Raw genomic sequence first — 11,364 nt, 5'->3', positions numbered from 1 at the left:
CCTGCAGGGGCAGCCTTTGGAACAGGTGGAGGATGAGCAGAAGGGCTGGTGTTTCCTTTGGCAGCAGCTTGGAGTGAATGCGTTTCAGTGGGCAGATGACCCAAGTGTCTGGGGACCCACTGGAGAGACTGTCTGCAGCTCGGATCTCAGGGCTGTGCTCCCCCAGGCCTGACGATTCAGAAGGGATGAGGGTAGAACTGCATATTCTAAGAGTTGAGTCTCCCCAACCAAAAGGAGACAGGATTAGAGCAGTAGCTTAGAATTTCGGAAAAGAGAAATAACCACCACCCTACCTAAGATCTGGGGAGAAATACCCAAGGACCCGAGGAGGCTGCTCACTTCCCATGGATTGAGGAGCTCGTGGGGCTGGGTTAAACTGTTTTTATTTTCAATGCCCCCGGAGACTAGGAAGAGAGGTGGGGAGTCAAACATCATTTGTATTTCATCTGAATTCTCAATTTTTAAAGGAATCCAAGAGGCCTGGTGTGAACACCTCCCTCTTCCGCTGGGGGCTTAGAAGGGGTTTCTTGGCTCCTCAGCCAGAGTTGGGCTGTAAATCAAGACCAAACAGGAACCAGAAGCCTTGCATCTCACAAGGAGTCATTAAGCCGTTATTAAACATACCATAACTTCTCTGAAGCCTTATTGGTTTCAACACCACATTGGAGGCATTATGGCCATTAGGGCCCCTAATCACGGAATGCAGACTGGCCAGAGAGATGGGAGCACCTGGGGCTGGTATTTCTAGTCAAGAGGGAGGCTCGGCTTGAAATTAAGCTCCCCTTCTGGCCTCACCAGAGGTATCCTTTCTCCAGAATCTAGTGGATCCAGCTCTGGGCAACCAATTTGAACCGATCACCTTTGCCCACTAATAAGGTTTTTCAATAGTTGTTGATTGGATGTTGTTTTCTTTTCTCTCTTCCCCATACCTGTGAAATTGGATATTGTTGACTTTCTAGGAGGACATCAATTTAGGATACCTGTTCTATTCAACAGAGTTATCAAGAAGTTTACTGAGGAGGATGCAAATATCACCCATGAAAATGTCACCAACAATTTAAACAAGGCAGCCTGGATCAAAGGCTGAGTCTTCTGCCTCCCATGACAACCTTGCTGAGCCTCAGTTTCCTCATCAGAAAGGTGGGCCACACACGGAAGTAGGGTATTTGCAAAGCATTCGTGTTTTGATGCACCATGTTAATTTAACAGATGGCGATGATGATGATGATGATTACCATCTCCAGTGGGTTCCATCACTGAATAGGTGAAAGGCTCCTCTGACTTCAGACTGAATGGGCCTAAGGCTGGAGCTGAGCAGAGAGACACAGGGACCTGCATCCACTTTCAAGCCCAGAAATTTCTCTTGACATTCTCCCACTCTCTGAACAGAGCCAATTTCCATGCTGGGATGGTGTTACCAATTAAACTGAGGAGAGAGAAGACCCTAGATTACATGAGAGTTTTGTGGGTAAGTGGAGTTGCCCCTCCTGGGAGAGTTTTCTTCCAGAACCACACAAATCAGCACACGGAGAGGAGACTTTTCCACTCGTCTTTTAAGCCATTTGTGTAAACTTTTATCTCTCTGTATGTGGTCTGGAAAGAGTTTGATGGAGCAGGTGCATAGAAACCTCAAAAACAGCAATCTCAGAGTTAATAAATTTTCCTTCTTAGGGGGCTGGGAGATCATGGAGTGTCACAAAGGCCCTCATATTATAGGTAAAAAAAAAAAAAACAGCTTACACTTACATATACCTACGGTGTGCTGGGTGCTAGCTCATGTATTCTACATACATTGATTTATTAATTTTTATTTTATTTTATTTTATTTTAGATGGCGTCTCACTCAGTTGCCTAGGCTGGAGCACAGTGGCCATGATCTCAGCTCACTGCAACCTCCGCCTCCCAGGTTCAAGTGATTTTCCTGCCTCAGCCTACCGAATAGCTGGGATTACAGGCATGTGCCACCATGCCTGTCTAAGATTGGTTTATTTAATCTTCACAGCTCCATTAAATAGGTACCCTGTTTTCTAGAGAAAAAGCCTGAGGCCAGGAGGGAGCCATTTGTTCAGGTAGACACAGCCAGTTAGTGCCAGAACCAGAATTTACACTCAGATCCGCGGTCCCCCACTCCACATGACTCCTCAGTCCTTCTTCAGTTAACAAAGCTGAAATCATTCACTGTGCACCCTCATTTTCCCAATGGGAAGGCTGGGACTCCTTCCGGAAAGGAAGGCTGAGGCCAGAGTGGCCTGGGGACACTGCACTGCTGCCTTCATGATCAGCAAATGGCATCTATTGAGACTCGCATGCCTAGCTGCGGCCGCTGATACAGTAGGTAGAGGGTGGTTTCTGCTAAGCTGAGACCAAATGAAACAGAGTGCTTAACACTTGAGAGGTTTATGACCAACACAGCCAGATGTGGGGCAGAATTTTAAGAGAATTTGTGAATTCACCATTTGTGCTGTTTAATAACCAATTGAATTATAACAGCATTTGTCACTGAAAAATTATCCGTGGAGTAAGAGATGAGTGGATGGCAAGATCCAGATAATTCCAGGCCCTGTAATGAAAAAACTAAACAAAATCCCTCTCCATCTGCTAAGAAGGGCTACCTTTTAAATGGAAATGATACTTACTAGCTGTTTTACACTGGCTGAATGTTTAATTCATTCATTTAATAGGAGAGCCTACCATGTGATCCCCATTTGCTGGTACCAGCAGATGGCACACACAACATGTGATCCCTGCCTTCACAGTGCTTACACTTTGCTGGAATGGAAGTGTCTCATCCACGTTGAAGAAAATCATCCTCATTTGGATGTGAATTAGAACAGAATCTGGTCTTGTGAGAAGAGTTCCTGGCTCTGGGCCTCAACTGTAAGGTCAGTTCTTCATTTAGGGAAACATCAGCCCCAGCACCACTTTCCTTTCATTCTCTACTTCCCTCAGCCTGCACCACAGGAAGGACATGTGCTCCTTTTTCCCCCAGTGGATTTCCAGAAGGGATAGGGACGATGAGAAAGAGGTAACCTCAGATCTGAGATTTGCTTGACATACACAAAATTTCCTTCCAACAGGGAAAACTCAGTTGCTTTTTTTTCCTTCAAAGGAAAAACAGTTGGTATTATCTTTGTCCTGTTTAGATACTGAAATCTGAAATTGATTCATATAAAAATTCTGGGTTTGGGAACCCAAAAAGATTGTTTCTCATTAGTGACATTCTTCCTGGAAGGTCAGGCTGAGGAATGGTAAATAAACCTGTAGATCTGGTGCTTCCTCCTCACTCATGATCTGAGAGAGAGAGAAAGACAGAGAGAGAGAGAGAGAGAGAGAGAGAGAGAGAGAGAGAGAGAGAGAGAGAGGAAGCAAAATGAAAGAAAAAGAAAAGAAAAAAACTTTGTGTTGTGGACACCCAGAATCCTTGGCTGTGATTCTAATAACCCAGGCTGAAGTCTGCTTTGGAGTAAGATTTGTGGGAAGTTTTTTCTCCTTCATTGATTTGATCTGTTTCATTGGGAAAGACACTTAACCTCTCTGTGCCACAGGTTCTTATGCGAAAATGGGAAGAAATGAGTCTGTACTCCAGCTTTATGGGAATGAATGTGATAGTAATTATACACATGTTTCTTGAGCCTGAATCCACCACTGAACCTATGGTTTTCTGCTCATTCTCTCTGCCCAGCTTACTGAGATTGGGTTGTAATGGAGGGAGGGGGCCAGAGAGGCGGAGCTGTGTCTCTTCTCTGGTAGGCCTCAGTTTGACCTATTGCCTTTGTGTGAAGGTAAATAGATTCTGTGGCAAGTGCTGGCATGAACCATAGATAAGTCATTTTGTAGAAGAGTTTTTTTTTTTTTTTTTTTGAGACGGAGTCTCACTCTGTCACCCAGGCTAGAGTGCAGTGGTGTGACCTTGGGTCACTGTAACCTCTGCCTCGTGGGTTTAAGCAATTCTTCTGCCTCAGCCTCCCGAGTAGCTAGGATTACAGGCATGCACTACCACACCCTGATAATTTTTTATTTTTAGTAAAGACAGGGTTTCACCGTGTTGGCCAGGCTGGTCACGAACTCCTGAACTCAGGTGATCCACCTGCCTCGGCCTTCCAAAGTGCTGGGATTACAGGTATGAGCCACCATGCCCAGTCTTGTAGAGGAGTTTTTGATGAACTAATTCTTGATATAAAACAGACCTTTCTGTTTTAGGTTAGACTTTTTGGCAATTTTAACAGTTTGATTAATTTTATGCATTCCTTTATTCACCAAGCATTTATTGACTGCCTGCCATGTGCCAGATAGTGGAGTCACACAGTGAGAATAGATCCTGAGAGAGTACCACTTACTCCCAGGGCTTTTCCAGATTAGCAGAAGAAAGACAGAGCAACAGGCATTTACGCCATGGAGTGTGACTGTGCTGAGGCTGGGAGAGCACAGGGGGCCTGGGAGCTAGGAGAAGGGCAGCTGTCCCAGCTTTGGGCTGGGGGAAGCTGGTAACGGAATGCTTTAAGTTTGAATCTGGGAATCTGGAAAGTTGAGTGGGGGGTGCCTGGGTGAAGGAGTACTAAGGGGCAGAGAGAGAGGGCATTCCAAAGAGAATGGCCCAAGAGTGAAAGCGAGGAAGCCAAGCTCAGGGAACTCAATTTGTTGAATTTTCCTGGAGCCTGGAGAAGGAAGAGAGTTTGGGTTGGGGTGGGAAAAGAGAGACAAAGTCCACAGGAGTCTAGAGACTCTAAACTCTGGGGTAGGGAGAATGGCGCTATAGGCACTGGGTCTGCAGTGTCTGCCAAGCACAGCTTGAAGCACCAAGTCACTAGTGGGAGATACGGAAGAAGCCCCAGGCCCTGGGAGGCACCCCTACTCTAAAGGGGGGACCCAGGACCCACACCAGCAGGAGACATTAAGAAAACACAAAAACAAGAACACCTCCAGGAAGACGAACAGAAAGCACATTTGTTTGCTGGGGGTCATGAGGTGGAGAGTTGAGTGGATGGGGCAGAGACAAGTGACATGGGCTGGGCAGTGCAGTCTGTGAGGCCTTTTGTAGCCATATTTTGACTCTTACAGGGAATGCTGGCCAGGGCACCCCTTGAACTCATTTCACCAGGAAATCCATTGGTTCCAGAGTGCAGATTCCAGATTTGTTATTTTACAGGGCTAATAAGTATGTAATTATCACATTTGGAGCCTTTCAAAGGAAATGCAAACACACACCACTGAACACCCTGAAAAATGTGAGTGAAACCCACTCCAGAGTTCTGGAAGGAGCTCCTCACCATGTCACACAGAAGCATCTACCCCAGCCCAGGGTCTGCTCCTGCACTGGAGGAAGAGAGAGGAGGGAGATTGGGCCTGAACTTTACAAGGAACTGGAATACAGACAAGAAAAGAGGGTGGAAGGGCCTCTGCCCAGCTTCCAGACTCCTCTGGAGTCTCCAGGGAAGGAGAGGTAGAGGGTAGGTAATAATAATAAAATCCACTATTTACAAAACACTTACCATGTGCCGGGAAAACACCATCTCATCTAATCTTTACAGTGTTATAAAGTTGGTGTTCATATTCCCATTTTACAGATGAAGAAACTGAGATTAGTCTGCATGTTAGTTGTCTACTTATGTCTATGCTGCATAAAACATCACCCCAAAACACAGTGACTAAAACAACAATAGGCAGTTACTGTGGGTCAGGGATTCAGGAGCAGCTTGGCTGAGTGGTTCTGGCTTGAGGTCTCTTAGGACAGCAAGTTAAATATTGGCTGGGCTACAGGATTCTGCAGGCTTGACTGGGCTTGGGGGCCCTCTTTCCAAGGTGGCTTGCTCACATGTTTGGCAAGTTGGTGTAGGCTGTTGACTGGAGGCCTCCATCCTTCTCCACGTGGGTCTCTCCCCAGGGCTGACTGAGCGTCCCCACCACCTGGTAGTTGGCTTCCCCGCAGCAAATGGCCCAAGAGAGCAAAGTGGAAGCTGCAGTGCTGTTTATGGCCTGGCCTTGACTTACTCACCAGTACTGCTGCGATAGTCTGCTGGTCACACCGGCCAGCCCTACTTTAGCACGAGAGAGAGGATTATATAAGGTGAGGCCCCTTGAAGGTCATCCTGGAGGCTGGCTACCGTGGACTCGTTCAGAAAACCCCCCATATCCCACCACAGCTAAGTGCTGCTGGGATTCAAAACCAAGTGGCCTGACTTCAAAGGCAAGTTTCTAATGCTAATTATTGGGTCAGGAGTGGCTATCTTGATGGGTTAAGAGGAGTCAAAGGTTAGCAACTGTCACAAATAATTACTGGGCAATGAGAGTCATGTTGCCTACCCTGAGAAAGACTGGGGAGACCCTGGAAAGGGACCAAGGTGTGCCCTGGCTTTCTCTATGCCCTGGCTGTTCGGCTGTCAGAGCAGGCAAACTCCTGGAGGGCTCCCTCAGTACTGAGAGCTGACCTCAGGGATCCTCCAGGTCTTTCGGTTCATCTGGGTGGAGGAAGGAAAACCTACTTACCTTTTCTCTGTTCTTTTCAGAGGAGAGGTATGAGAAGTGCATTAGGATTCTGTATTTGCTCTGCTGTTAGCTCACCCAAGGGAACCCTGGCCTTAGACCTTGAACTGAATGACAGGGAAGGGAGATGTTGAGAGTGCACCATTAAGTTAGGTCTGAACTGGTCACTCTATGTTTTAAAATTGCAATACTTATGTTAGGAGGTAGCTATTATTATTTCAACTTTACAGATGAGGGTACAGAACTCAGGAAATTAAGCAAACTGTCCAAGGTGTCATACTCTTTCTAAATGACTGAACCAGGAAGGACCTCAGGCAGGTGGCCTAGTAGACTTGCACCTTTGTCAGAGTCCCAGCTGCCTTGAGCCATCTCAGATGGACAAGGACTGTGCCTTCCTTTCCTCCTGCCATTCAGGAGATCTGAGCATTCAGTTGGGCAGAGACTGTGCTCAGCAGAATGAAGGGGCTAAAAAGGTGCCTCCCTTCCACAGCCTAGGTGGATCCTTCTTACCACATTTTTTTTCACCTGGGGAAGCAAGATTTGGACCTATGAACAATTACCCAAAAATACAAGACATTTAATAAGCATGAGACGGCCTGCCCTTGCTGAGGAGCAAATGTGAGCAGGAAGGGGCTGGAGTACTCCCAGGTCACTTCCAGGTGGAGAAGGAAACCATTGTGTGGTCATGAGCATGTTAGTACCGATCGCTGGAGTCCCAGCTGTATGACCTTTGGGACCAAGGGAAAGGGCCATACCCACCTCAGCGAATCCTAAGAGGTCTGTGAGCTGCAGCCTGAGAAAAACATGAAGGGCCAGGACAATGCGGGCAGATGGAGAGGCAGGCAGGTGCTGACTCTGGGAAGTGGCCTGGGGCGTTGGCACAGGGAGCTTGGTGCCTTCAGCAGGGGGTTCTGTGAAGGAGTAGCAGAGATGACAGCAGCAGAGACAGACAGACAGGGTGGGATGAAAATGTGGCAGGTGCAGAAGATGCAGCCGACTTTCTTTTGGGCAATGAGGAGCCATTGAAGAGTGTTGAAAAGCACATGGGGCAGGGCCTGGCCTATAGTAAGTGTTCGGTAAGTGTGGGTGTTATTACTGCTGCTGTTGTTATGTAGCAGGAGAATGAGAGCTATGCTTTGGGAAGATAATTTTGGTAGCTTAACCAGAATAATGAGAGTAAATGATAATACCTTATATTTATTGAACACTTACCATGGGCCAGGCTCTTTAAGTACATTATTTTATTTAATTTTAACCTCCTTAGGAGAGAGGTACCACTATCTCCATTTTACAGATGAGAAAACTGAGGCACAGAGAGGGTAAGTAACTTGCCCAAGGTGTCCAGGGGGCATAGGAGAAGAGGAAACACTCAGCAGGTAAGGGATTGGTCCATATGTGCGGTGACAAAGGCCTGCACTGGGATGTGGTCGAGAGAATGGAGAGGGATGCCTGGAGGGAAGAGGTATTAGAGGGAAGTAATGACCAGACTTATTGCCAGATCAGGGTGGGGTGGGGGTATGTGTGTGGGTGACCAGCAGCCCAGAGAACAGGGGCCACAGAGGCCCCACATTGGCATCAGTGGGAGGGATAGCATGTCTCCAGTGGACATCAGGAACCTCTCAGCCAGATTTCTATGCAGGAAGGAGTTCTTCATCCAGTATTGTGAACTGCAAACTCAGGGCATCTGCAAAGCCCCAGGCTACTCTCTGGACTTTGGGGATCTCTTTAAGGGAGCAGAGGGTAGAGGGCTCAGAGTAGACTTTCCAGGCTCAGGAATCCTGTGATTGGGACAGCACTGGGCATACTAAGTACTGAGTGAGAGTAGGCCAGGCTGCTGGCTCTCCTGTCCCTCAGAGAGCGTGAGCCACCCCCAGCCTAGGCTGAGAGGCCCCAAATGGGGTTAGAGAGAGAGAGCCCAGCCCCTGGGATTGGGACGATTGCTGGGAAGCAAGCAGGATGTTGGGGGGAGGGAAAGGGAGACGAGGAGTGAGGGAAAGACCAGGCCTGTGGCTGCTTGAGTCTTCCTGTGGAGGTTATGAAACACCTGGACCCTTCAACAGGGTGGAGTGGTGGCTCTCTCCACATAGGTCCCAAACTTTAGGATTGAGGCAGTGATGACTAGTAGTCTAGTCTAGTCTAGTCTAGTTGTCTAGTCTAGTCTAGTCTAGTTGTCTAGTCTAGTCTAGTCTAGTTGTCTAGTCTAGTCTAGTCTAGTCTAGTCTAGTCTAGTCTAGTCCATTCTATTTCAAAACAGAGTCTTGCTCTGTTGCCCAGGCCGGAGTGCAGTGGTGCAATCTCTGCTCACTGCAACCTCTGCCTCTCAGGTTCAAGCAATTCTCAAGCCTCAGCCTTCCGAGTAGCTGTGATTATAGATGTGTGCCACCACACCTGGCTAATTTTTGTATTTTTAGTAGAGACGGGGTTTCACCATGTTGCCCAAACTGGTCTTGAACTCCTGACCTCCAGTGATCCACCACCCTCGGCTTCCCAAAGTGTTGGGATTACAGGTGTGAGCCACTGGCCCTGCCCAGTGATGATTTTAGAAGTGGCTCGTGTCTTTGGGACAGCCCTATGCCAGGCCAGTTGCTTGGAGGTGTAGAGGGAGGCGAGCCTGCTGTAGGAGAGGGGGGCTCTGTTAGTGGGGTGCAAACAGAGCATGTACATGCATGGAGTATCTGCGTCTGTGTCTCCCTATTTGGGAGATGCCTTGTAGCCCTACATCTGCTTTGGGGGCCCCTTGCAGCAAGAAGCAGGCAAGCTCTGGATTGTGCAGGGTCCTCACAGGGGAGGTTATTTATAACCACACATAGCCCCTGGGATATCTGGGGAAAAGCAGCTCTGTAGGCACATTCACACCAGATTTGTTGGACAAAGATGCCGGATATTTTGCTGTTTGATAAACTTCATAAAACAGTGGAGCTGAGTGGTTTTGCTGTTGTCTGAATGGAAGTATCCTAAGAAACCATGCCAAGAAGATAAATAAAACTGTGGCTGCAGGAGAGGAGCTGAAACAAAATGTTCAGCGAGAGGTACATCAAAGTAAAACTAGTTTTCTTGATGACTGAGGCTCTGTGTGGGGAAGTGTGTGTGCATGTGTGTGCATGTGAACATGTGTGTGTGTACACATGTGTTTATGTGTGTTGGGGCAAGTGTTTGGCAGATATTAGGCCACATCGTGGGGCCCGGAGATGTACCCTGGGCTGTTGCCAACCCTGCTGAAGGCAGCCCTCTACACACCAGGCCTGCCTGGGATTTAGCTAGGATTAGGCCCAGCTACGCTTAGCATAAAAGAAAACCAGCATTAACCACTGTTGGAGGATTTGGGTGCTGTAGTCAGCCAGCTGAAGGAGGAGTTCAAATTGGAATATCAGCCCTGAGAGGTCAGGAATCCCTCAGTAGGCAGGGTGACCAGTCTCTGTGGGCCAGCTGAAAGATTTATTCTGCATTGATGACAGGGGGTACAAGCTTGGGTGTAAAAACGTCGGCCTCTCATATTTGGCTGTAAACACTCTAGGGTGTGCAGGGGAGATATAGGAGCATGGGATAGAACAGAATGCTGGTTCTGGATGGGAGCTTAAACATCATCGAGTCCAAAGGTTCTTAAAGTATAGGCCTCAGGCCAGCAGCAGAAGCAACAGCTAGGAACTTGTTAGGAAGGCAAATTGTGGCTGGGTAGGGTGGCTCACACGTGTAATCTCAGCACTTTGGGGGGCCGAGGTGGGTGGATCACTTGAGGTCAGGAGTTCATAGACCAGCCTGGGCAACATGACAAAACCCCGTCTCTACTAAAAGTACAAAAATGAGCCAGGCACAGTGGCAGGCACCTGTAATCCCAACTACTCAGGAAGCTGAGGCAGGAGAATCGCTTGAACCTAGGAGGTGGAGGTTGCAGTGAGCAGAGATCTCGTCACTGCACTCCAGCCTGGGTGACAGAGCAAGGCTCCATCTCAAAAAAAAAAAAAGACAAATTGTTGGGCCCTACCCCAGAGCTACTAAATCAGGAACTCTTGGGGTGGGGCCCAACAATCCTTGTTTTCACAAGTTGCTTCTAGGGGATCTTAATGTACTCTAAAGTTTGAGAACCCCTGATCTAGTTTGCCATCTTCACTTAGAAATGAGGGAACAGAGGCCTAGAGAGGGAACTTTTGCTAAGAGCACACAGCTAGTTAGGATACAGCCACTCTCCCCCTCACCCATATGGTCTCAGCTGTTTATTTTGCAAATAACTTGGGGGGATTTTAATACATTTTTTCTTAGAGGCAATTGTTGTGTGGTTTATATATTTTCCATTTGTTAATAAGCTACTTAGATCAGTAATGTTGCTGGGACCCAAACTATGGAATTATTTTCCATTAAAGTTCAGGCTCTTGGAAGTGGACTTGGTAGCTACATGGTCCCTTTCCAGTCTGGCCCCAAGCTCAGGTGGACAAGTCATGCTCCCCTGGCTGCTCCCGAAGACACTGGCACCATCTTCCCCTGTCTGTCCCCAGATGCTCTCCCTGTAATGACACCATCAGCACCATAGTCTTGCTCTGTGCAGATGTTTTGGTCAATAATCCCTCCCTTAATTTACCAGGCCAAGTGAGGGTGGATGTGGCAAGAATAGTTTCTCCCACTGGCCTTTGCTGCCTTCCTGGGAAGATCTGCCTCTTCTTCCGGCTCTCACAGTGGGCCCAGCATGTTTCCAATATTGCATCAGTCTTTTCCCCAACAGAGTAACGCTTTAATGGGGCAGATTTGTTCTCTGCACGGGAAACATGTGGGCCCTTGTCAGGTGCTGCATCAGAGTGAGTTGCCCTCTACCAGCTTCCTAGATCTGGCCGTGTGAGGAGGCAGGAGGAGCCCTCTGAGACTTTGGGGTGAGTAACTCTTCTAAAAGAGCAG

The 11,364-nt window shown here is 47.9% G+C and overlaps 1 long non-coding RNA gene across 2 annotated transcripts in view; it reads left to right on the top strand.

Moving 5' to 3' along the window:
• Positions 1–10,457: 10,457 nt before the first annotated feature.
• Positions 10,458–11,364, top strand: part of LOC129049716 (uncharacterized) — a 59,345-nt gene continuing 58,438 nt past the window's right edge. For both annotated transcript variants that reach the window (XR_010141768.1, XR_010141767.1), the window contains exon 1: positions 10,458–11,339. This is a non-coding gene — a long non-coding RNA (uncharacterized LOC129049716). The remainder of the gene's footprint in view (positions 11,340–11,364) is intronic.

The sequence above is a fragment of the Pongo abelii genome, chromosome 1 (assembly GCF_028885655.2).
Source record: "Pongo abelii isolate AG06213 chromosome 1, NHGRI_mPonAbe1-v2.0_pri, whole genome shotgun sequence".
NCBI classification, from domain to species: Eukaryota; Metazoa; Chordata; class Mammalia; order Primates; family Hominidae; genus Pongo; species Pongo abelii.
Note: the sequence above shows the minus strand (reverse complement) of the source record. Positions and strands in the feature narration are given on the sequence as shown.